General features: G+C 40.5%; 1 protein-coding gene across 3 annotated transcripts in view; it reads right to left on the bottom strand.

The window, feature by feature from the left end:
* PRKCA (protein kinase C alpha) overlaps positions 1-27,000 on the bottom strand; it is a 302,378-nt gene that overhangs the window by 122,463 nt on the left and 152,915 nt on the right. Inside the window, exon 1 of one of the 3 annotated variants that reach the window (XM_090061660.1) lies at positions 13,545-13,649. The exons of the other annotated variants lie outside the window; for them this stretch is intronic. The gene's annotated coding sequence lies outside the window, so the exon portion shown is untranslated. Of the gene's footprint in view, positions 1-13,544; positions 13,650-27,000 lie in introns of those variants that run through there. 3 annotated transcript variants of the gene reach the window in all.

Here is a 27,000-nt window from a genome sequence, read left to right on the forward strand (position 1 = left end):
TGTCTGGATGAATCTGTACAGAACAGGAGAATTTAATACCAACACAACACAGATATGGTTCAAATTCAAAAGCCTAGGAACTATCTAACTTTTATACTGATGTTTTTGCAGAAATCATCTCGTTCCTTTACAAATACCCAGAAAAATTCCTCCTTGACACTGAAGAAGGAAAATCAAAAAAGCTAGCTTGCTTTGCTAATTTATCTTAATCTTACTGAAAGTTTGTGATAAATTTTCAAAATAAGATTTTAAAACAAAAACCTTGAATTCATAGAATCAGAAAATTAGGGTTGGAAAGGACCTCAGGAGGTCATCTAGTCCAACCCCTCCTCAAAGCAGGATCATCGCAGCCAAGGCTTTGTCTAGCCAGGTCTTTAAAACCTCCAAGGATGGAGCATCCACCACCTCGCTGGGTTACTACACTCCTAGTGAGAAAATTCTTCCTGATATCTAACCTCAACTTCCCTTGCTGCCATTTGAGCCCATTGCTGCTTGTTCTGTCATCCATCTCCACTAAGGACAGCCCAGCTCCATCCTGTTTGCAACCCCCCTGCAGGCAGTTGAAGCCTGCTATTAAGTCCCCTCTTGTTCTGGTCTTCTGCAGACTCAATAAGCCCAGGTCCCTCTGCCTCTCCTCATACATCATGTGCCCCAATCACAATTCTTAGTGATGTCACTGGTGTCTGAAGTATTGAAAAAAAAAAGATATATTTCTCTCAAATATACTGAGAAACTTCAAAAGACACAAATATTTCTCCCCAACCTCCTTATTTTGCATAGAGTTGTACCAACTTTCCTTCTAGAGTAATATATACAGTACTACTTCTCCAACCCAAATGAAAAAAAAAATTGGTTCCTAAAATTGCCTCGGGGTGATGGAGCAAGTCACCTTGTTAAAACAGGCCCTTTTGTTACCAATAAATTGCTTTCAAGATGCAAGATTAAAACAGCTGAACAATCACAGATGTTCTAGACTATCAAGACATGCCGGAAAAACAAAACTTTCCAATACAACTGCAAGGGAAGGAGACACTGATGCTTCCTTCAGAAGAGGAAAACAAGAAAAACAGAGTGCTTGAGATCTGAACTAGATGCAACTACATTGAGGACACCATTATACAGGAAACTGGCTTCTTCCATAGGAAAAAAACAAATACTGTGGAACATAAAACACTTTTTGACTTCACATTTTTCATTTCTAAATAATAGCCTAGTAGCAAAAGGTTGAAGGTATGAGCCATAGTCAGGCATGAATCCAGAACAACTCTAGTAATGTTACTGAGAAAGGGCAACATTTGGGTACAGAAGGGTTCAACCTACTCAAAGAATGGCCTTGTTTTCAAGACACAGAGCAAGGAAGTCAGGCAAGTGGCATTTTATTCCTAACGACATACGCTTGCTATGCATTTTCTGGGGAAGACATTTAACTCTATTTTGTCTTTGCTCCCTCCCTTTACAAATATATATGCAGAGCAATATATGGAGGTGTTGTGATTTAGTTAATAGTTATAAATACATTAAGAGCTTGTGATCTGAGAACGTACTGTAAATCACATCCCATGCTCTAATGCAGGTCAAGATCAAAACTTCTCATTATGCACAACAACTTCAGCATTTTCAACCATTTACAAACTAAACATGAGAAAATGCAGGAAAAAAAGACTGGATCATCATACTGTAATGATATAAGCCAGTTAACGAGTAAACATACTAAAACCATCCCATATATATAAATTAACCACCATTTATTCTGCAACCAAGTGTCTTTCAGGGAATGATTTCAAAAGTTTACACATGCAGTTTTACACTGCAAACATGGAAATTTATTTGAGAAGCCTGACTCTTTGCCACTTATAGTTGTCAAAGTACCTGGTAATAAATCATTAAGATTTGCAATGTTACTTCTCAAAATACTGAATCTATGCAGTAGATTTTATCTAATTGAACAACAGATAGCTAATCTGTGAGAGGCAAGGATTTTTGTGGGCTATATCTTCTATTGGACCAACTAATCTAATACAGTACCTAATGTACTGTTCTGATTTCAAGTTACAGACTTGTGTTTTAGACCTTCATTACCCTGACAAGTAATTGCAGTAAACAAACAGTCAACTAATCAAATGAATGGCCTCTCAACTTGGCTAAAGTCATTTCAACACAAAGAAAAAAAGTATATAATTTAGTCCTATTACATTCAAGAAAGCAGATGTTAAGCATATGGTAAACTCACAAGGATCGATTATTTGAATTTTGCATCCTTCAAGCAATTAGGGCTGCCAATATTCCTAACAATTCTGCAATTAATTTAATGGAAAATGGAAATAATGGAAAATTATGTTAATGGGTAATAAAATCATGGAACATAGGAATATATTATGCAAAGATATTTATTTCTAATGCAATGACTGTTCAGATCTACTGATCTGAGTTCATATTGTGAACATTGTTTCTGTTTTCTATATTCCTGAATCATTTAACTGTGCAATAAGCTCCCTCCAGAGGTGGTGCAATTGCCTACCCTGGAACTCTTCAAGAGCAGACTAGACAGTCACCTCGCTGGGGTCACCTCACCCAACTTGTCTTTCCTGCCTGGTGCAGGGGCCTGGACCCAATGATCTTGTGAGGTCCCTTCCAGCCCTTAACATCTATGAATCTATGATGCAGTAGTGGCTCATCATGACCACAAGCCATCAGCCGGCCATCCTGCACAGGCACACCCAGTGCACCAGCTGTGTGTGGGTGTGGCAGTGTGTACAGATTTCAGGGAATCTACTGGGTTCACAAGGGGAAATAAAATCACTTTCTTTCACAGGCAATAGATTGGGAAGGCAGGGAAAGAGTTTCCTCTCCTCCTACTAAAGAATGTGAGGGGTTTCCTACGAGAAACAACTTAGATGCTGTATCCCCCAGGGTTTTTTTCTTTTTTCTTTTTCTTTTTAATGAGGGGTTGCTCTAGGAAGAGAACACTACATTAGGTCTAGCAAGACCACTGGATATTACTATTCATATAGCCAGAAAAAGCAACAACTGAAAAACAGTAACTAATAAAACAAACATTTTGGGAGAGTTCTCAGACCTAGCTGCCCTACATCTGTCTCGGTGGGACTCCCAGCAGCACACCCCAAATCTGTAACAGACTGTCTGAGCCAGCTTTCTATCAGGTGCACATGGTTCCAAACAGTTACTTGAGTGACCAGAATTAGTAGAAATTGGCTTTAAGACAAGAACTGAGAAACACTCTTTTTCTTTATGGGCTACTGAAAGCATTTCAGGTTTCTGGAACTTCAGGTCTGGGAGTTGGACTCATGGGTTTCTGGTCCTGCATCTTGTACTGAGCACAAGCAGTGGAAGTGCTTCTCACAATCTACATTTTACATGCATTTGATTTCTCCAGACAAGTTGGAAAGTAGCAATGCTACATATCAGTATACGTAGGTGCGCTAATATATATTTTGGGGACATTTTTACTGCCATTAGGGAACTTGCTCATCCCCAAAAATCAATGAAAGATGAATCAGTTTTTAAGACAGGTTAACTCTGAGCAGAGGCAAAATAGCAGCAGCAGCAGACCCACATTGAGCACTTGCTCACTTCTACCCATGACAATATGCAATAAAAGAAATTCAGCCATAAGCAGTTTTCTTCGTGTGGATGGATCTTAGCTACCTGGAGGGAGGATGCCGGTGGGCCTCAGGACAGTGGCTTCACTGACTCATCAGCAGTGACAGTTCGGGGGCAGGGCCAGCCCAACACCTCAGCAGAGACAAGATCTGGCCTAAGCTAGATGGCTGCCCCATGAGTGGGGGTGAGCGGGGTGCTGCAATGCTCTATGGGATGTTGGTGGAAGGTGGCCTACCATGAGTCACAGTGGGATCTATAGATGTTTGTTACAGCGCTCTAACCTAAATCACTAAAGTCTGATAACACATCCATCCAGGGTTATCTTAGAATGGGATCTACCATTTTTAAAGTGCTCTACATGCCCTGACTGTCTGTTTGGTTACAGCTGTAGCGCGCTTTCTGAGCACCTACCATGCAATAAGTGTACCTGGCCTCCAAGACGAAGTAGTTCAGGAAAAGCAGTGTCAAGTCTTTCAGGGAGTCTTCTTCAGCCCATTAGGAAAGTCAGAAATGCACATAAACTGCTTTACTAGAACTATTTCCCTCTAAACGATTTCTTCCAAGTTAAACAATGTTTTGATTTGAAGAAAGTACTTATATACTCCATGCACACTGCCAATTAGAAACTCACAATGAGAAGAACCATAGGGCATTTACAGACAGGCTTCAAGAGGTGGTGGTGGGGCACTTTAATTAGCACAGCTCTGAGAGCCACACTAATTAAAAGTGCCTGGAGAGACACCTTCATTAGGGGTATGTGAAGCGGGCCGTATTCAATTTGGATTCAGATTTGGCCTGATTCGGGAACAGTGATTCAATTAGTTGATTTGGATCACTGTCCCGATTCGAATCAGCCGAATCCAAATCTGAAGATTTGATTCTGATTCAGAGAATCAGTGATTTGGCCATAGATATACCTTGAGGTACCAGGCAAGGCTTGTGAATGCTGAGATGAGATGGTGGGGCAGATGGAGTGTCCCACAGGATTGGCTGCAGGGGGACCCAGGGCATCCCCTCAGACCCAGGAGGCACCAGTTGCCAAAAAATGGTGGCCGGGCACTTTGAAAAATGATGGTGGGGCACTTTTTTAAACTAAAGCTTATTCGAGGAGCTTTAGTTCAATGTGGGGACGCTCATACACATGACGCTGGAGTCAGCTGGAGCACGGTACTTACCACGCTCCAGCAGGCTTGATTAATTGAGTGGGCTCCGATGTGTCAGTACATTGGAGCAGCTGCATGTGTATAGGAGCTCATCGATGCCAAAGCCAAGTGAAATGGATGGATACCATGAGAGATGCAGACTACTGTCATCCAGTTGCAAGCCTGAAGAATTTCATCCCAGGAGAAGTAACAGTATGAGATCTGACAACTAAAACAATGCGTGCAAAAAGGGGTCAGAGTACATGTAGCCTGGTAACCATAACAACACTACAGTGAAAGAACTTTTTAAAACCAGCACTGAATCCAATTACTCATTTTCACAGCTTAACAGTTTACTGGACTGAAAAGAAGGCAGCTTAACTTCTATAACTTGTGAAAAAGGAATATAAAATCGCACTTTAATAAACACATTTAATATAATGAACTTGAAAACTTCTTCTGCAGTAAAACATTGAAGTAAAAGAAGATTATTTTTAAAAGGAATGCAGAGCAATTTAAAAAATAATTGATTTATCCAATTTTCTCTAATAGGGAAGTGATTTTCTTGGATCTTTGGAGATTAACTATCCACGTACCACAAAAGAGGGCATGGCAAGGATTTGACTTACTGGTTTATTCTGTTATCCATTTAACTTCCTGGTTTTTTAGAGAACACTGTGTTAATTCCCAGCCTAGTATTCACAATCCTGATTCATCCTTTACTGATGACATTTTCACATTTATCTTGGAGGAAAAAAGGGCCCTAAATTTCTCATCAAACTAAAAATAAAAAGAACATCTGTGAGATTCATCTGCAATTTGTTGGTTATGCACAGCATCAAGGGAGCCAACAGTTAATAAGCTCTGTCCTTCACCAGCAGGAACCACTTCAGTTCATGTGATTTACTACAAATGATTTCAAGTCGGTAATTCAATTGCTGGCAATGACAAAATAATACAAAGGATGTGTTTGCAGAAAAATGAATCTTTCCCAGATTGGTGGGATCCAGGCTTATTTTGAGTAAGTGGTATTTCAAATTACATGCAACCACTCCTCCCCGACCCACCCCCCTCCCCAGGTTCAGAGACTGCTCTGTGAGTTGCAGAGTGAGGCACTAAGGCCATTTACAGGATCCAGGGGGAAGAGCAGGGTCTTACAGATCTTACTTTCTACCCCACATCTTGGGCATGGAAAAAGTTTCTTTCCATGCAAGGAGGATATTATGAGAAGAAATAAGTCACTGAGACCATGTGCTTAGTTTGTGGCAATCAACAGAATAAGCCTATTTTGGCCCTGTCTGCTCTGCTTCTAGTCAGGCTTTCTGAACCTGAGATTTCTTTCTTGGTGAAGCTGCTATGTGAACCCAGGCCTTTTCCAACCTTCATGTTCAGATATTATTTTGGCATGCATCCACAATTTCTGTGGAGAAATGAAACAATGAAAAAGAGACTGTGATTTCCCAAAATGTCGACACAGCATCTTGAACAGAATTTCACAACAAAGATAAAAGCTTTTTTCTTGCTGCATTTCAAAGGCTGTTGCACACAATAGGGTAGTTTGAGCTTCCCAAAAAGAAGTGACAAGGATTAACCATAATAATAAATGCTGGGCCATGTAAATATATTGGTGGTTATCAACTTCCCCTGTAATAAAAACTCTCCTTAAAAATTCTCTCTCGAGATGCTTGCTAGATTGACCACAAGCACGTACAAATCGCTGCTAGCTGTTAACCACCCAGCTCACCTAGTCTGTGCGCACAGTTTCTGAACTCTGGGGTCAGTTCTAGTTCCTGTCTTTTCAATGGTAAGAAAACTTGTCAGTGCCACTAAAGTGACTGGTATTTTCTTAGGACACAAGTGAGGAGTCTAACAGCAATTTGGTGTTTTAAAGTTATGACAACTAACTAGTTTCACACTAAAGCTTCAAATATACTGTCAAAAAGTCATTTTGCTATGACTGGTAACACTAAGCTTCAAACTAATGATCAAGATACAGCATGTGTATGTGTGCAATTTATACATCTCTATAGTAAAGCTGGGTGTTTTCATTTATCATAAAAAAACTTGAAGAACATATCTAAGCTAAATAACAAGTGATAAAGGAAAATATCCATCTATAAAGGGAAGAAAGAAATACAAAGATGACAAAAAATTGTTTGAGCTTCTCCAAGAAGTTGTATTTAGTAATCACTGTGCTAAAAGCTAGCAATACAGAAATAGACAAACGCGACAATCATAATTAGGTTATCAGAAAATATTTCCAAGAAGTATGATACAAAATAGTGAACTGTGAGGCAAATGGTGGAGAGTTAACGCATAATATTTAAAGCCATATATGAAACCAAATAAAACACTGTAGAACATATTGTATAGATTAATCCCAGAGTGGCCACATAGTAGATAAAGTAGTATTCTAAATATTATATTTAGTTTCTGTCATATTCAACTACAGGACTGGCATTCAAGGACAAACAAATCAGTATTTCCAAAAAAAATTGCATTTTCTCAGTCTTGACAGCATCTTTTCTGCGATGTGGAAAGCAATGTGTGGTGTACATTCATGATGTGCACACGTTTTACTCTTCAGACTATGAAAGCACACGTTCCATGCCACAATATAATCATGACCCAATGTATGTTAGAGGCCTGCTGTCATGCACACATCCCTTTGAAAGGTGTGCTTTCATTGTTTAAGAAAGTTTTCCTTTGGACATATGTAAGTCAGAGCTGAGAACCAAGAAGAACCTATCCCATTATGTTGGGTACTTTCATTACCACGTCTCTTCTACAGCATCATTTCTGTCCTGTTGTCTCCTTACTTCCTTTCACTGCTGCCTATCACTTTCCTTCCTGCCATATGCCTTCCCTACCACTTTTCTGATTTTGCCCATCTTTCCCACCTGTCATCTCCCGTTTATTTTTCTTCACAAGATTTCTTATGCTCAATGGATTGGACACATTACAAGGCATTTTGGTGTTCTTTCAAGCAAGAGATGGAATGCCATTTCTAAGTGGGAACACAAGCATTTTCTGGATCATCTCCGTACTCCTCATTTTGTTCACATACTTAAGGTACCAATGGCCACAGAATGAATGTGAAAACTCAGTAAAATGTAAACTCATTGGTGTCCGTTCCTATATTCCCTCAGCAGCAGCATTTTTTGTAGCTGGATTTCTCTTCGGTGTTCACCATTCTGATATACATTGTAACACCTGTTGAAGATGCATATAAATGCTGCTTCATTGACTACAATATTATACTCAAGGACTCCATGCACTGATATCTGTTCCGACACTTTCCAACCCCAGATGTGGCTGGGTGAACCTTTGTGACACACTCCCATAAAGGTGCTCTCGAACCTTTACGGGTGCCCTAAGCCTCAAACCTTGCCCTGCTGCCTGCTGCTTGACCACTGACAACAGACTGAGATGCTCCAAAAAGTGGTGCATAAATAGAGGTTTTGGGGGCTGATACTGATAGCTGACTTTTAAGGAGGCATATCAGCCAATATTGATCAGATCTTCAATACAGCTGCATGCAGCTGGCAAGTCTGTTGTGGTGGAAGGGAAGGGGGGAGGAAGGGGTATGGGAGGGGAGCAGATCAATGCCCCCCACAGTGAGAGAGGGAATCGGGGCAGGGGCTGGTGCTGCCCAACTGGGGTGGGCACAAGACAGAGCTGCAGCTTATCTGGGAGGTGTGGGGCAGCTCCTACCACTGCACACACCCCAGGAGGGCATGGGGGAGCCAGGGAGGCCTGCAGCTGTGGGCCAGAGCAGGGGCTGCGTTGGGCTCCTCCCAGCGTGCGAGGGCTGTGCTCGGGGCTGCAGGGCCGTGCTCCCAGCGTGTGGGGGCTGCAGCACTGGGCAGGGGTTACAGGGGAGGGGACTACAGTGAAATCTGGGGTGGCTGCAGCTCACCTGTAATCCCCCACCCATCACTGTCACTGCCTGCCCTGAGTGCAGCCTCCACACGCCTGGAGCACAGCCCTGAGCATGGCCCTGCAGCCTCGAGCATAGCCCCCAAACATCAAGAAGAGCCTGGTGCAGCCCCAGCCTGCAGCTGTAGCCCATCCCCCTGGCCTCCCCGCACAGATCTAGGGGTACATGCCTCCCCATGGTGCGCACATTGGTGGGAGCCACCATGCCGCCCCCACGCTCCTGGATGAGCTGTGGCTTCATCTCGTGCCTGCCCCAGCCCTACTCCCTCCCTCACCACAGAGGCCTTGATCTGCCCACCCACACCCCTTCCCTCCCCAACCCCTTCCACAACAGACTTACCACCTGTATGCAGTTCTCCAAGCTGCTGGGCTGTGCTCCTTGCCACCTACATGCTGCGCTGCGGCTGCACACATGCACACGCATTTATCCGCCACATAAGGCTGATTTCTGATACAATCAATTTCCTTTATAGTTTCATAGTAGCTAGGGTCAGGAGGGACCTGAACAGATCATCAAGCCTGACCTCCTGCCACAGGCAGGAATGAATGCTGGGTTCACAAGACCCCAGACAGGTGACCATCCAACCTCTTCTTGAATTGCCCAAGGTAGGGGTGAGGACCACTTCCCTGGGAAGTTGGTTCCAGATTTTGGCCATCCTAACTGTAAAATATTGCCTTCTGATCTCTAACCTAAACCTATTCCTATTCCTATTATATCAGTGCCAATCTGATATCGGACTGATGTACCTCTAGTTCCAAAGGTTACATACCTGCCCTATGGTACATCAGCTTTTTCTGCCTTACCAAGAGGGGATTTTGTCAGCTGAAAGAATTATACCCTAGTTCTGTCATGTGCTCAGAAAAGGCAGACCCCCCCCTTCTTGGAAAAGAAGCTTGTCCATTTATTCAAGTATCCTGAGATCACAGTCAACACTGAAAATGAGTGAGTTAAAAAGATAATGAAGGATTTATTATAAAAACACAAACAAATATAAGAAATTGGTAAATCTGTGTTGAGATACAGACGGAGAATAAGAAAAAAACATGCGAAATAAAACATCAGAACAATGACTTGTTCTTACCGTGCATCTTAAAGCCAAAAATGCACCTTCTATTCAGTTCAACAGAGGCCTTTGCCTCTGACCTTTCTGTCAGCACTTTTTGAATTTTCTTCTGCCAGCCTGCTGGCTTACAGACTTTAGTGATATTTATTTTATTCTAAGAGAAAATTTGGTGTCAAAATAAGTTAAGGCATTTCTGCTCATGACTACTGTTGAGCAAATTCAGGTTTTATAAATGTGCCTGAAGAGATGGCATACCAATACTCTGACTCTCTGTGCTTTTAGCTATAAACCCATATATAATTTTATGTTGGTCAGAGAAGCAAGATCATTCACTTCTCACAAAAAAAAAGTATTTGCTTTACTATGGGTCTGTGAGTACATGCAAAATTCTCTAGTATCTAGCTCTTGAAATGAGGCTGATATGGTAAATAGGCAGAAAGATCTATATCAAGAGGAGCAAAAAGAAAGAATTCCCTGGCAAACGAGTTCTGCAAGCCAGTCTCAAGTAATGGGATAAGAAACCCAAGGAAACTCATTTTTTCTGAGCTGATCCATAAGCCGCCCCTTCCTTGATTATTGGTTTGTTCCATCTTTATTTCTTTTTCCAAATTTGCAGCCAGGTGAATCCTGAGGAAATTGAATGCATCGTCTTCAGTTGAAAAACAAAACAAAACATTTCAAAGGTAAAGCATCTACCACTATTATGCCACACTACTACAGGGCAAGGAGCAACTTAATTGCAAAGTAAATATATATACGCCAGGCAGCCAAAAATTACATTAAGTCTCTTTGAGTCATTAAGAAAAGGCACTTTAATATGGAAAAATCACTCCTTCTCCACTACACAAAATAAAAATCAGGAAGCATTAGTAGACTTCCTCTACATGAACTGAAAGGTTCAAAAGAATATTTTCAGGTATGTTATGAATATTTTCAGGTATGTTATACACTACAAATTAATGACATGGAAAGACAGATGCAATTAATGAATAATTGCTTGGGCCAGACTACAGATATTTCTAGCATAGTTTACGTGTTTTATATCAGAAACAATGTCTAGTTTCATATATTCACTGGTCTGTTATGACTGAGATACAAACTCTGGTGAGATCTCATGAAAATTACTGTCCCATTTTGGTCACCCATGCTCAAAAATGAAAAATTCAGACTAGAAAAGGTGAAGAGAAGTGCTAAGAAAATGATCAAGAGACTGGAGAAAAGATTGTAAGAGCTCGTCTTACTGACCTAGCAAAATGGAGGCAGAAGAGAAATAATTGCTATCTACAAATAGGCCACGAGGTTTAAAACCAGGGAGAAGGAAACTGATTTAAGCCAAAAGACAATCTTGGCACAAGAGTACATAGGTATGACCTGACCAAGATAAAGAACTCTCAACAGTTTTCCTACAGCAATGGTGGTAAGCAAACTAACCTGTTTTAAGATGGAGCTTGATAAGTTTATTAAAGGGATTACACATAATGTAATCTCTTTAATAAACCTGCTACAACAGGAGGTAGGACTTTCATGACCTTGTTGGTTTCATCCAGGTCTTATGTTCCCTAGGGTGTGAATTCTGGCACCTGGGCACCTACTAACTACTAGACTCTGACAATTTGAACCTCATCTTCTGGCCTACTCCAAAATTTCCATGTCCACAGCTGGAAATCTTCCATCCTCAAGTGAAATGAAAAGTAAAAAGAAAATCAAATGTTTCCACAAACAGGAAAAAAAATTCGGATTCGCATCCATTAAAATATATTATTTTGATCATTTCAAAGTCCCTTATTTTTTTAAATTATAATTACATTTCTACGTGAAAAAAATTACAAGCCCAGAAATCAATATTTTCATTTAGAAAATATACAAAATATACAATTTTTTCAACATTTTTTCAAGTTGAGAAACTCATTTAACTGTGATAGTTTCCTCCAAACATTTTCATTTTTAATTAATTGTTTTCTAAAGGAAAATATTTCATAGAAAACTACCTGATTAATTCTAGATATTTTCCATTTCATCTTTGGCAATACAGCTGCATAAGGAAAATGACTTCCCAATTCAAGAAAGGTTTATTAAAACAATGATCACAGCAGAGCAAGAAAGTCTTCACTCCTGCACTAATTCCACATCTGGGATATACTGAACTGGGTATAAAATGGGGCTTCAGCCGGGGAGGAAGTATTTTAATACATCCTTCCTTCAGCAGAGTGGAGTAAATAGCTTACTTGAGCTCTACCAGCTAACCTGCCATTTTAGGTAATAATTTCCCTTCCTAGCCAGACTCCCCTCTCCCAACCCAGATAGATGGGTGCCGACCTCTAAAAAGGAGCTAATACTACTTTTCCCTGCCATTCCAGACCAAGACCCTATCTCTTCAAGGTTACAGGAAATGCATTTTTATATCCTATAATTTACATATCAGCTGAAAAAATTCTTCTAATTCTTGAAGATGAAACTCCACTTCCTTAAACTTCTCAAAACCAATTCAGGTTAAGAGCTCCCTTCTTCTAGGTAAAGGTTTGAGATTTTGATTCTTCGGAAATGTTTTGGCACATTGCAGCAATAAGTGCAGCCCCCGCCGGGCCATCTGTATCACTGGTGCTCCCTGTTCAGGCACAGGAGGGAAGCCCCAGGAGCTGGAGCCAGCTGGGGCAGGAAAGGCAGCTGGCTCCAGTGCCAGGGACTTCCCTCCCGAGCTGTGCGAGTGCAGGGAGCTATAGACTGCCGGGGGGGGGGGGCGCTGAGCTCCTTGCTGCAATGTGCAGTGCAGGCCAGAGTCGGGCACCAGCACCCTGAGCACCGCCTCTTGCTGCTGTGCTATTAGGAGAGTGTGTGTGTGGGGGGGGGGTTTCCCACACCCCTCCCACCCTCCCTCACATCCCACAAATGCCACACACCTACAAGGCAGTGCTGCCTGCATTGACTGCAGGAGAGGACAGTGTGTTCCAGAGATGGGTGTGATCCACAGCCACACACCCAGACCCCACAAATGCCACACAACCCCCAACATACCCTATGCCACCCGACACATAGCCACACCCCCTCACAAACTTGTCCTGCACCCCTCCCCACACCCCCCATCATACACATACCCACACATCCCCAACATGCACACAACTGTTCCACCATACACCCCCTGAACCCCACCCCCCACACAATATAGAAGACTAAGAATTTATTTTTGAACTATTATGCAACCCCCTCTTATACAGTACACAAGTGTGATTTAGTTTTTTCTGGTTCTAAGATGGCAAGCCCCCCTCCCAAAAGGGATATTTCTGTGGGACACAGGGAGGGACTTCTGGTGGCAAAGGTAAGGGGTTATGGGTGGGACTTCCAGTCCCAAGATGGTGACCAGTGGCCAGGGCAACTGTCAAGGGGTGGGACTACTCATGCAGCCCTCGACAGCTCACCAAACCTCATTAAGCAGCTCTCCACCCAAAATAACTGCCTGCCCCTAGTTTAATGCATCTTCTTAAGAAAAGTAAAAACCATCCAGTTTTATGTTGGATTTGCTCTATAACTTTATTTGTATTACAGCAACATCCAAAATAACTATGCATTTTCCAAGCACAGGGGAAGGCACATTGCCTTCCCTAAAGAATGTACAAGTATGCAAACTGCCTGTTTGAAAGCTTATGTTAAATTACTTACAGCTTTTTGTGGTATGAACATGTTTATTTAACGAGCCTGTTCAAAACAGGAAAAATCTCAAATATACCATTAAACCAGCATGCAAAATACATGGTCCCATTTAAAACAATACAGCTCCACTTACTTGTTAGCTAGTGCTGCAGTCAGATCATTTCTCTTGAGACCCCCCTGCACCTCTGGATGAGTCACCCAGGCTCCAACTGTCCCACGACTGAGGCCCCATTCACTACAGCCCCTGCCTCTCCCCACTCCCTCCCTCAATGGGGGGGCCTTGATCCCCAACATCCCCAAGGCCCCTCCCCTTCACAGAATAGACAGACTGATACAGGCTGCAGTGCTCGGCAGCCGGCAATCCACACGCCGGGCTGCGACCCTGGCTGTGTGCACACCCCTCCCCATTCCTGCTGCAGCTGTCTGGAGCCCACAGTCGGGCTGCCTTGCGGCCCTACTGCTGTCCCATGTTTGTGGAGGGGCTGAGCACCATTAGCCTCGGCCTTCCACTGCCTATAATTGTGTCACACTCTGCACAAAGAGGCCATACTGACATATGCAGTATTTTAAGGATATTTTGAGAAACCTGCCTGTTTCATAATCCAAATTTGAAAAAAGGTATGCCAGGCAGAAAGCCTGTAATGTTTTATGATGATCTTTAATAACAAAAGACAAGAGGAAAGTTTTGAAATTCTACAAATGAAGAGGGAAGGAGTCTGATCATAGCAAATCTGGTCACATGATACTGAAGTAATCGAAAGGCCTGGCTCAACAGTTATTTCTTTAACAAAATATAGGTGTATTCTCCAGCAGATGCTTTTTTCACCGCTCATTTATTACTGTCTGTACCACATAATATTTTACATAACTATCTGAACTGGCAAATTAACTGAAGTTTGAAATGTAGCAAAATAGTGCAAGAACAGCAACTTTCAACGGCTATAAAAGAAAACAGAAACCCACTCAAAGAATCAATAGAAACTAATTGCATTCTGAAATTTGGGAGTCATATACTTAATTTTCCACAGAAATTTTCAGATAAATAACATTACTGCATTTTATTTCTTGGCCACTGTTGCAGATGCATCAGCATTCATTTATCCTCATGATTTGTAGATTATAACAGAAGGCTGATGGAGTTTGGAGTTAAAATTGTGTGTGTAACATTACCCATTTTCTCTCTTCTACTTGCCCGAGCTTTAAAGGTTTTATGCCTTTATGCTGCCAAGTTACAGCAGGGTTTCAGACCCGATAGCCTCTGTTGGGACAGCTGCAGTCCCAAAATCTTCTGTGCTTTGGAGCTTCCAACAATGTCCGAAACTTGACATAACACATTACAAGACCAAAGCACAGGAGAGCCAGACAGCTACCAGCCTAGCTAAGTCATTAATATATGCTAAGGCCTTGGGTGCATTTTGCAGCTTGTAGTAAATAGGGGGAGGCCCACTGGGCAACCATAGAAAGAAAAGGTGATAGTTATGAAAAGAAAGAGTTTCTGCATTAATAAAGGTCATCTGTATACATGTATAGCATTAATAAAATACCTCATAGGCAGAAAAACTGTTATTCCAAAGGCACTACCATTCATAAATCAAGAAGAACATATTCTCATATTCGTCTCCATAAGTCAAAAGACCAAATAAATACTATACATGTAGATGGATAGTATATTATATAAACCGTTTAGTGGGGTATACATTATCATCATATTGACTGCTATTTTAAAATAAGACTACATAAAATTAAGACTAAATGAAAAAATGCAGGTCACTCCATCTCTGTTGGATTGATTAAAACATAAGATCAGTACATTAGAAGGTGACAATAGTACAGATCCCAACGCAAGCTGCATTATCCAGGTTTGTGTCTCTTTTGTATTATAACAGACACCAAGGAGAAAGGTGCCCTACAAAAGTCTAAAATGGAACTAGCTTTTCTTTCCCTGTGACTCACTTAATTCCGTTCCTGATTTAAGTTAAGGTGACACTGTGACTCAGGAAGGTGTTTTCAATCAAAGTTGCATTTACTAATGTTAGAAATGTCAGACTACACAGACAAGAAGAGTATCTGTAATATAACAAGCACTGCATGTAAAACTTCGCTAAGGCAAACAACAAATGTATAATTATAGTTGTCTACATGCTGAGAAATGATTCAAACACAGACTATGGGGAAGCTATGGATGAAAAACGCTGCATGAAATTATTAATTATTACACACGTTGAAGAAAAAATAAATAGTTCATGTACAATGGAATATTAAATCTATGCCCTAAAGCTTTCTGAAGTTTTTCTTGTTTAGATGTATATTTTTGATCACATATTATTTGTTCAGCTATCATGCCTACAGCATCATGTAATGAACAATTTAGAACGAGTACTCAATCCAATTAAATGGTAATGTGCTTTTTAAATTGCAAGTTAAAATGGTAATATCTATTTAAAATGTAACCGTACAATTCAGAGGATCATAGCTGTATTAAGATGTGCGGCATGTCCTATAATTGTTACAGAAAGCAACTGCCAAAGGAACAAAGAACAGAATAATAGATAATAAAATTAAAGAAAATTGGAGACGTCACACCATAATTGAACAGGACAAGGAATGATGAGATAAGGGTAATTTTTGAGCGAGTTCCCAATATTATGTTCTTGGGCACAAAGTAAATGTAATATAATTACTAAGCCACATTTTTTGGCCTTTGATGAAAGGAAAATCTCTAGTGAAGTCAGAATCTGGCCAAATGGTGAAAATTACAAAGAAATCAAACAGCGACAATGTAGGTTAGACACTTAGTGATCAATGAAAACATTAATCACGTATGCAATGCTGTACATGCCAAAAGGCCTGTTAACATAAATAAGTGCATTTGGATTTTGGGCTGAATTTTATCTTACAACAGGTGATTCGCTAATCTTACAGTACCTCCTGTTCAGAATCTCAAAGCGTTTTCTAAACATTAATGAATCAAACCTCCCAATGTGTTTATCGATAAAGAGGCTGTCATCACCATTTTACCAATAGGAAAGGCAAAGCAGGCAAAACAGTGATTTGCCCAAGAACCTACAGAACAGGTAACAAACACCGGATTTCTCAATCTTGTCTTTAACCACTAGATGACATTAACTGCTCTAAGGAATAAGTGGAGGAAAAATTATTTCGACACTTTGTGACATCAGTGTGTTGATAATGAGACATTCACATTTCAAGGCATTATGAGGATTGAAGCCGAGACATATGCTTCCTGATCTCCAGGGTTTTGAATTATTTTTAAGTTCTGAACAAAGAACACTAAGTACCATACACTTTCATTTTCAATGTTAGGTTATTTTAAGTAGATAAAAACTCAGTAAAATTTAACATTTTTATTTTGAACCATTTGAACCTGAGAATATTACTGTGCTCTTGGAGAATTTGGAGCACTTCAGAATCTTTCTTTTTAAATTAAGTTCTTGCAAAGTTACCAGGCTCTCCACATAGCATTAGGATGAATGTATGAAATACTGTATGTTGGTAAAATGAAAGTAGCAGAGACTCTGGTAAAGGATCAATTCCTTCTCTTTCTCATTAGAAGCCCTAATTCTCTATCTCCAACCTCTTTCACTCAAAAAGAAAAATAAACACCTTATCTGTAGGCTCCAATCCAATGTGGTCCATGTGTTTAGAAACTTCATCTACAAAGAAAACCACCCACACACATCGCATTGTAGGATTGGGAGCTCTGTGTGAATTAGTGAGGAGACTGAGAAGAGAACCATGCCTGACTCACCGTATGACCTTAGGCAAGACTCATTTTCTCTAGGTTTGTTTCCCAATCTGTAAAATAGCTATGTTAATGTGCTTCTGTTTTACAGGAACATTGAGAGATTGAAGGTTTGTCTTGAAGCCTTCAGCTGAAAGGTGCTATATGAATTCAAAGCATTATACTAACTCCTACTCATTGTGCTGTTATCCAGCACTAACATCAGCAGCCATCTTTAGCAGCTATCTTCAGCAACTTGGGTCTGGCACGTGATGAGGGAGTATTGTGAGCCTCTGAGCATGCGACCAGACAGCCGAATATAGTGGTGGCATGCATCCCTGGTAGAAAAATGCTTGGGAGAACAAAGTAGTCAGATTAAACGATTTAACATTATTCCAAACTGATCCATGACAAGTAGAGACCTTAGTGCCATGTCACTAAAAGAAGGCTGGGTTTAAAATAGGAATAAGTGGAGAAAAGAGAAAATCATTACTAGGGAAAAAGAAAAGGGAGCTATGTGTTTTCCTTGGCAATGCAGATTCTCTGTTGGATTAAAAGGTCAAGCAAAAGGCTGTCCAAATGCCTGAAGTATCATCCAGCACACATCATGGTGGCCAAAAGCTGGCTATAGAGCAAAAATCCTTGTGTTTAGCTGCCCATGTGAAAGGGTGATCTATTAGAAAAACAGTTTTAAAGAACCTGGAAAGAAGGGAGCTAATGAATAGGAACATAAAAAAATGTAAAAGATTCAAATGTGAAAAAAAAATCCATTTGGATTCATTTGCCCAATTTTCTTTAAGGACTTTCATTTCTATTTCAGTGAATTCATTTCCAGTCCCTTGACAAGTGAGCCCATTTCAAATCCTTGCATTAGCAACTTACATGAGGTATTTATTGCTACTGTCGGTTTAATTTATGTCCCCTTGGTTCTAAGAGGAAAAATCTCCCCAAATAATGTTTTGAACGTATAATATTCCAGCTGCATGCATAATTACAGTTTCCCCAAAATAGGGCACATTCATATCAAAGCCATCAAAAAGAACCCATGCGTCTTCACGGCATTACCATAGCAAATTTCAGTGGTTCAAGTAAGTGGTAGCAGAAATTCCCACAGTTACTACGACAAAGCTTTGTAATTATTAGCCTATGGCTACAATTTAATTAGTCATTTGCTTTGCTTTTTAAAAATCCTCAAGTTACAGAATTTACTGACAAGAACAACAGGCCTCGTGTTGCAAGAGTCACCTTTTATTGTCATTAGACATGCTATATAGCACACACGACATATATGCTCTCTAAATGTGTTTAAGGATTGAAAAGTCCTGAAGACCCATAGATTGTACTATCTATCAATGACTTATGCTTAACATTGTCATACTTTACAAACCCAGGTTGGGTTTTTGTAACTGCCAACACAGCAAGCTCAACCTAACACCCGACATAAAATATTTTCTGTTCATACAGTGCACCTTCCCCCGCCATTACCAGCAATAATTTTAAGAATCAGCAATGAGCTGAGTCATCTACCAACTAATGATGGATGATGCCCGAGGCAAATTAGTTACAGCTTCCTCTTCTTGATTCCGCTTTTTTGAGAGAGGTTTAAAACCTGTTTTGTGAAGATATGAAGTAGCTACAAGACAACCATGCACAAATATTTTTATTGACTGAACACAGACTTTGGGGATTGACAAAACATATTTGTATCTCAGGGAAGTAAGCCTTTCCTATCACCTACATCCCTATGACAACAGGAAATTGTTGTTTAGAATAATAATGGACCGTGCAACGAAAAGTCCTTCCTTGCCTCAAATTCAACCCATGTTTAATAGATATGTGGGCCTTGCAGCTGAATTGGCATACCCCAAAAACAGTTAAACATATTTCAAGAATGGGAGCAATCTAATTTTTACAGTCTGAGACAGTGGTGACGCGGAGGGGGTGCACATGCACCCCTGAGAGCGCCAGTGCACCCTGTCAGGCCACACTCCCCACTCAGTTGATGGGCATGGGGGCAGGGGGAGCGCCAGTGTCCCCCCCTGCGAGTGCCGGCTGGGGAGTGCAAGTGCTGGATGTAGGCCATGGCTGCTCCTGGAAGCACCGCAGCCACTTTCGGGAGCAGCATGGTTGCTCACTGGTTGATAACTTTTGCTGCGGAGGAACCCCTCCAGGTTGAGAGATTGGCCATGGGGGGATGCCCCCCACCCCGGTCACTGACTGGCTGCTGGGACGGGGGGGCATGTGCCCCCCCTGACTAAGGCAGCATCAGTCACCCATGGTCTGAGAACTGAGATAAAGGGATTAAGGAGGACTTTAAGGCTGGTACTAAGAGGGAGCCTGAAGCCCTGTTGTGCTATCAACCAACTAATTGACCCATTTCCCCACCAATCCTCTCTCATGCAGCAACTAAGAGGAACATCTGTCAGTCAGGAAAAACTTCAACAACTGAAGGTGATCAAAGTCTACTAACAAACATGACTAGGCACCTACCTGCTTATACAATGCACAGCAGAGACTGGTTGCCATGTCACACCAATCAGACAAGGAAGCCTAATGGAAATGCTCGGGAGAGGATAGGGTGATAAGACAAGAGCTGTTGTCAGAAAAGGAACAAAGTGGAAAAGAGATACTAGGAATGGATAGATTGATGGATTTGTCAGGAGAAAAAGATTACAGAATTAATGGGCTTGAGGTGTGGTGAACAGTAGGAGAGGGAGTAATTTAACTCAGGAAATGTAATATATATTGCTGATTGAAGGATAAAACTTGAGGGAGCAGCTTGGCAAAACTTTGGCAGCATATCATTACAGTTGTCAGCTTGCTGAGACTTTCAGGAAAGTAAGCACAATCACTACCATGAAAGATGTACAAATGTCACATTCATACCGTTTTATAACTGAAGAACAAAGTTTAGAGCAGCTTCTTGACAATATGGTATGGAAGAATGGAAGAAACATTTTTCTGTTTTTAATTACTTTATTTCTTCAGGTCCAAATTAACCTGAGACATTTCATGTGGCCACCTTCCAAAGCTCTGATACTGTTCCTGTATGTCCAGTGAAATGGAAAATGTTGCTTAAAATGTAAGCATTACATTTTCTGTAACAAAAGAGTAAGTAGTATCATGAACGTAAATAAAGCAAATACTGGCAATAACTAGTAATACACTTGGCATATTGCAAGGCTCTTAGAGGTTCTTAAAGCACATTGCAAACATTATTCAGTTTTGCAATATTCCTGTGAGATTGGTACTATCATCCTTTTAAACGCAGGGAAAGTGAGAATCAGACCTATTAACTGTTTTGACAAAGATCAAAAAGGAAGTCAGTGATGGAGCCATACTCACTGTCACTCATATGCTGCAACTGAAAATTAGGCACTATAATGCAATGTGCTGAAAGAATGGAAGGAATTTATAACACTTAAGTGTTATAAGGGACAAGTAATAAAACACCATCCTTATCAAACTGGAATGGAAGCTGTGGTTTTAGCCACTTCCACGGCGATATTGTTTTTCTACCCTGCACACAGATTGAGATGAGATCATGTTTAATCCTGCACAGGCAGTTGCAGAATTCTACAACTTAATTCTTCTAATACTCCTCAGTTTTGACCTATACCTTTGTTCTGCCTACTGGAATGGTCTCATATCTTATGACAATTTTTCTGAATCGTGCTGTGATTGTATGATGTCAAAAATTGTCTCTGAGAGCAATTAGATCTGAAAAAAACAATTTTAATTCACTTACAACTTCCTGCACACATGAATTGATGAATAGGGAAGCAAAAAGCTAGTGAATAATTAAAATAGGAATCAAACCACAATTCCAGATACACCTACAAGTAAGCTTTGAACCTGGATGTGAATCTAAGCTTTGCAATATTAGCTCACCTAACAATAAACCCATTTCTTCAGGTTCCCTAAAGCAATATTTTGCTGACAAGTAAGATTCTTAAATTTGGGATCAGTAAAATGTTTTCTACAAAAAGAAATTAATAAAATATAAAAAATGGCTATGCACTCTCTCTGTAGAAACACAAAGTTCTATAACAATTTCCATCTCTTCCTGGTAAAAAATACTTTTGGAAAATACTTGCAAAGATGTGTAATCAATAACAAAGGCAAACAAGATCCCCAACCAAACCAGATCTGTTTATACAGTCATCCCAGACAAGGTTTTTTGGGTGAATCTGATATCTTTTATTAGGCCACCTCAACATTTTTCTTAACAAGCTTTCGGGTTTAAAAACCCTTTGTCAGGCTGAGGAAGCCTCTGCAGTTGGTGTGCGCTAAGCTGCTCTAATAAAAGATATTAGATTCACCCAAAGAACCTTGTCTACCTATGTCCTTAGACCAACATGGCTACAACCTACACCCCTACAGTCATCTCATGCATTTTTCAGCTATTCATCAAAAAAGGACATCTGTAATTTGTAAGCAAATACATACATTTGCTAAATATATTCTTCCAAGATCAATATCATGGCTTGAGCTAAGGGGAATGAGACATATTTCTTGCTATAATTGAAAGAGGCTACTCATACTTGGATTTATTCACCATGAAAAACCCCAAAAGTTGACAAGTAGTTTTAAATATGAATAGCTTATGAGGTTCATTGTGTGGCTCTGGAAAAATTTAAACATATGTACTGAGTAATTAGCAAAGGTTAACGGTCTGAGTTGTCTATATAACTCAAAACAGTACAACAATTTGATTCAACATAGCTTGAACCACATAGTCCAAGTCAGGCAAAAAACAGTCTCACAGAAAAAAAATCAATCTTCATGCAAATTAGACTTGATAGTGATATCAATAGGATTGTCTTCATGGAAAAAAGGTTATATGCATTTGTATTACAAGATTAGGCACCAACGGTCAACACCTGAAAGACCTCATGATAATAAGAGTGCCAACTGAAGCAGATTTTTTTTGCTGTGCAAAGTCTCTGACACAATTCAGGGAAAGACTCATCTGTTTCTTGCTTTCAGAGGGGCCTATTTAGCAACCATGACTCACATAAGACTTTCAAGGAAGTCAAGATAATCAATGACAGCTTTGTCTGAGTAAGGACTGGGCCTACATTTTATTTTAAAAACAAAACCAACCTGTGGAGAAAGACAGAATCCTGGAGAAACATCGGCTATGGTACTTCTCTTAGGTAAGTCATAACTGGAATGGCAACAATTGCAAAGGCAAGCTAACGAGAAATAAATCACTCAGCAACTAAAACATTCCAAATTACAGTGAATGCATTTCAATTAAAGGATTTTGGAAATTATATTTTCTTTACATCATTTCTCATGTTAAACATATCAAAATTAAAACTGTGCGACTCACTATCAGAAATGAAGATACAGGTAAAGCTATGCAAAAATGAAGATACAGGTAAAGCTATGCAAAGCTGCCATTCACCCAACAGATTCAGCAATTAGAGGATTCTGCCCATGCGGCGTGGCATAAAAAGTTAAAAATGTTCACAAGGCAGCTCCCCTCTGCCACGAAAGCATGAAGCAAGGGGCATTTAGATAACATCTTTCACATCTGTGTTGCCATCAAGCTTTCAGACATAAAACGTCCATCTCTAGGTCTTGAAAGAAGCAAGCAAAGACTGAAGCCAGAATCCAGGGCCGGCACGTGGCCATTAACACATGGTTTTAAGACCCCAGCAGCCTCCCTTGGCTGATGCACTGTGAAGGAACTGGGGGGTCCAAGGACCAAGATGGAGGAGGGCTGGGGCTATGTGCCACTGGGAGGACAGTGGGTGAGGGGGCCTTGTGCCACTGGCACAGCCCATGCAGTAAAGGAGATCCCAGGGGGTCCTCCTCTGCAGCATATACGTTGCATAACCTTTCTGAATTTCGCAGCAGCCCAGCTGAAACCTATTTAGACCTGGAGGAGATGAGCTGGGCTGCAAAGTGCAGCTCCACTGATGTGTCAGCCCACTTGCAGCACGGCGCGCTGCTGGATTGGGCTTGGGGGCCAGCACAGGAGCCGTCTAGAGCAGGGGCGGACAATTACTTTGGGCAGAGGGCCACTTTCTGAGTTTTGGCAAGCCATCAAAGGCCGCATGACAGGCAGCCCAGGGCAGATAAATATTTTCTAAATTTTTTAGGGGCCCTGTATGCTGGATAGAATAGCCTGGCAGGCCATATCTGGCCTGCAGGCTGCATTTTGCCCACCCCGGTCTAGGGGCAGGGAAAGGAGAGGAAAGGCAGCAGCAATGGCAGCGAGCCCCAGAGCAGGAGCCACAGGCACCACTGGAGTAGCTAGGGCCAGCAAAGGGTGCTAGATAGGAGAGAAGTGCATGTACTTCCTCACAAAGGGGGATCTTACAGCATGTTTACTTTGCTCTCACAGCACACTAGCGTGCCATGGCAAACCTTCTGGGAATCACTGGCTTAAGTTATCCCAGGGATAGACCTGGCAGCCTGACTGCCCTATGACTGTTGAATGCTTAAAGTTCCTACTGGCCTTCTACAGAACAGCACTACCTGCTCCCTCGTGACAGGCAAGATCCAGGTCACACAGTATACATTTTTTTTTCTAAACTAGATATTTCAATGAGATGGGCATGGCTACGGAAAGAAGATGCCCAGGGTTCTGCTCCAAATGCCATCTATCCATTTTACCCAATGGCTGTTAAATATAAAAATGCAGAAACACCACTGGAAGCAGGAACAATGACCAGAGCCTAGGGCCCAGGGCCCTTCCCTTCCCAGGCAGTGCCCAACTTACTGAGCCACAAACCAAGATACTCTCTGGCTTGACATTTTCTTCCTCCTTCAGTGCCCAGTGGACAAGTTTCAATAGATACCCCTACCTAGCCTACTGCTCAGTGGCTAGAGCACTTTGTGGGAGGTGGGAGGTTTAGGTCCAATGCCCCTCAGTTGGCCAAGGAGAGCTTAGAGCCTGGGTCTCCCACTCCCTGGGCAAGTGCTCCAGCCACTAGGATTTCTATTAAAAGGTTGGGTGGCCCTTCTTTTTTCCCACCAATCCCCATGACTTTTTTTTTTTTTTGGGGGGGGGGGGGGGTTGCACCTTTCTGTAAAAGTTTCGAAAAAGTCACACAGACAGTCAATTCAAAACTTAAACTGTGAAACAGCTGTTGTTAAAAGTAACAGCTAAGGCTGTAATGATTTTAAAAGATTAGAGATAAGAGCTATATTTAAATCATAAACCTGAAACCCAGCTTATATTCTTTTTATGTCTGATAATTTTGAAATTGTGTTGTGTCCCATGTTTATATGTCTTTCAAGAAGAACAGTGAACATAAAAATTAAAAAAGTAGAAAATAAGATAATGTAACTAAGACAATATTTAAATTAATAGGATTTCAAGTCGTTATTCTCCCATTCAGTTAGAAACATGCAAGAAACTCCATGAAAACTATGCAAATGCTGAAAATCCTGGTTTTGGATTTGCTGCCAATGTTTCATTGCAGTCTTGGTGATTGTTTCTAGATTTTTAATGAATTCAAACTCAATTTACTTAGTGGCATCTAGCTTTAGTAAATTTTAATCTTATACATTGCCAATGAAATTGCATTTTCCTCATTACTGCAGGATGATGAATTTTGTAGCTGAATCTCAAACTTCAATTCAGAGTAAACAACAGATATTCCATCAACTTTGATTAAATTACCCAAACAACCAGTGAAAATTACCATTTGTGTTGGTCTTCTCTGTTGCTATTCCAAAAGACAAATAAATCCTTTTTCAGACTGATTCAATTTCCTTTAATATATTTTTAAATAATATACTGTGATGGAAAACCAGCATGCTGGCTTTCTGAAATGGCAGTACTTTAGATGGTGATTAAAGAGGATTTTTTAAAGTTCTGAAGGTCTTGTCAGGTCACAGGAAAACTCTAGACTGCCCAATGTAAATAAATGAGCGATGCGGTTCACGAGCTGCTTCAGCCTCACCTCAGGGCATTATATTGCAAGAAATTTAGTATATTTTCTTGCAATCAACTGCTGAAACTTCCTTAGCCTGACGAAGGGTTGTTGAACCTGAAAGCTTACTTAAATACTGTTCTCCAACTATTTAGTTGGTCTAATAAAAGATATCAGATTCACCCAAAGAACCTTATTAGTATATCTTCTGGCATTTAAAACTAAGAACACTAACACATACTATATATTTCACGTACCTTTTGTCAGACAGTAGGTATTATAACTGGACTTAACTGATTTCCAACATGAGTAACTCAGACTGCCTAAAATTCATCCTGCATTTTCAAATGAAAGTATTAATCACTTGGATAAAGCAGCAGCATTAGTTTAGTGCTCACAACTAAGTCCCTAACACGAAGAGCTTGAGGTCTGGCACAAAGAGAGAGATGACTTTACAAATGAAGAAAATTAAGTTACCTGGAATGGTAGGGTTTTCATATTATTATTAGTTCTCTTCTTAGTAGCAAAAGAACTGAGTCTCTAAAAAAGATTTGACTACAAAGAGGGATAAGACAAATCAAGATGAGAACGCCAGGTAAGATGGAGTGGAAAAATTCATGAAGATTGGAATAGACTAACAGTATTCACTAACATTTATTAAGATGAAGCAGATTTAGTTTATGTCACTCTGTACTATTCTATGCTTGTATACCATGCTACACAGGTGTGTAAAATTTGTATGTGGCATGCGTTGGGATCTTCTGGTTGAAGGGCATTATGAAAATATTAGATCTCTAACCTATCTGTTGCTTAGTTTAAGAAGTCAAACCTGTCAACACAATACTCAAGTTCCTTCTCAAATACACTTGGTTTCTGTTGGCTAAACTAATACAGACTTTTACATATACTCCTCTTAACTAAAAATCTATCTGCTAACTCAATCTTCAGTATGAATGGTTTCTAATGTGACTGGTAGGTTTGCAATAAATGTCTTTTTTGTTAGAGTTGGAAAGTTGCTATAGTGTCAATGGTCCAGGAAATGTATGAGAGGCAAGGATTTTATTGTACCAACGGTATAGTTGGGAGATACTGCAAAATGAAACAGAAGCTGTTTTTGTTGAACAGAAAGTAATAAAATTATTAACACACTGGTGGGTCAATGTGTTCTTACTGGTATAAGGAACATATGTTTATGAGGAGTGAAAACTAACTCTTTAGGCTACAGATCAGGAAGATTAGTGTGGCAAAGTGGCTCTCTCATCTGGGGAAAGGTGGCTGATTGCTCAAAACTTCTGCCAGCTAGATAATGAAGCGTCTCTGGCAACATCTTCTAAAGAGGATATTTCCAGCCAGAGATGAAACGCCATCTGTAGAAAGTAAAAAATGGCTTAGAGAACAGTGACTTTGAACAAAAAGGTGAGCTGCTGCTTGCAGTCCAATGTATGAGGAAATGAAAGGTTCATATATTTGTAGTAATAGCCTTGGTATACTGCCTTCAAAACAGATTATTCAGCAAAAACAGCATAAAAAAAGACATCAGTGCAAACTGACTTCTACAACATATCACTCACAGCTCCCAGTTGCTAAAATCACTTCATTTAATCAGGCTATTGTTGCTATTCTTAAGGGCAAAGATTACATTAATATAGAGCAGATAACATGTCCACATAAAAGTCTGTTGATGGCAGTGGGGGAAGGAAACACTGAAAAACCTATCACTGGTTTTACCTATTGGTTTCCTAGGAAACCAACTTTCTCATTCAAGGGGAGATGCCAAGAACACTCTTAAAAGGGCTAAAACATAAAACATACGGCAGCCTCAGAGGATCCAGAATGATTTCAGCACAATAGCCTTTACTATGAGAAGCATTAGGCTACTGGAGTTTATTATCTACAAAATGAAAATGTTTTTATAATTTTCACACAAGACATCCAATTTTTTTTCTTTATTT

The sequence above is a fragment of the Crocodylus siamensis genome, chromosome 8, assembly GCF_052110815.1.
Source record: "Crocodylus siamensis isolate JL-2025a chromosome 8, ASM5211081v1, whole genome shotgun sequence".
Classification (NCBI taxonomy): domain Eukaryota; kingdom Metazoa; phylum Chordata; order Crocodylia; family Crocodylidae; genus Crocodylus; species Crocodylus siamensis.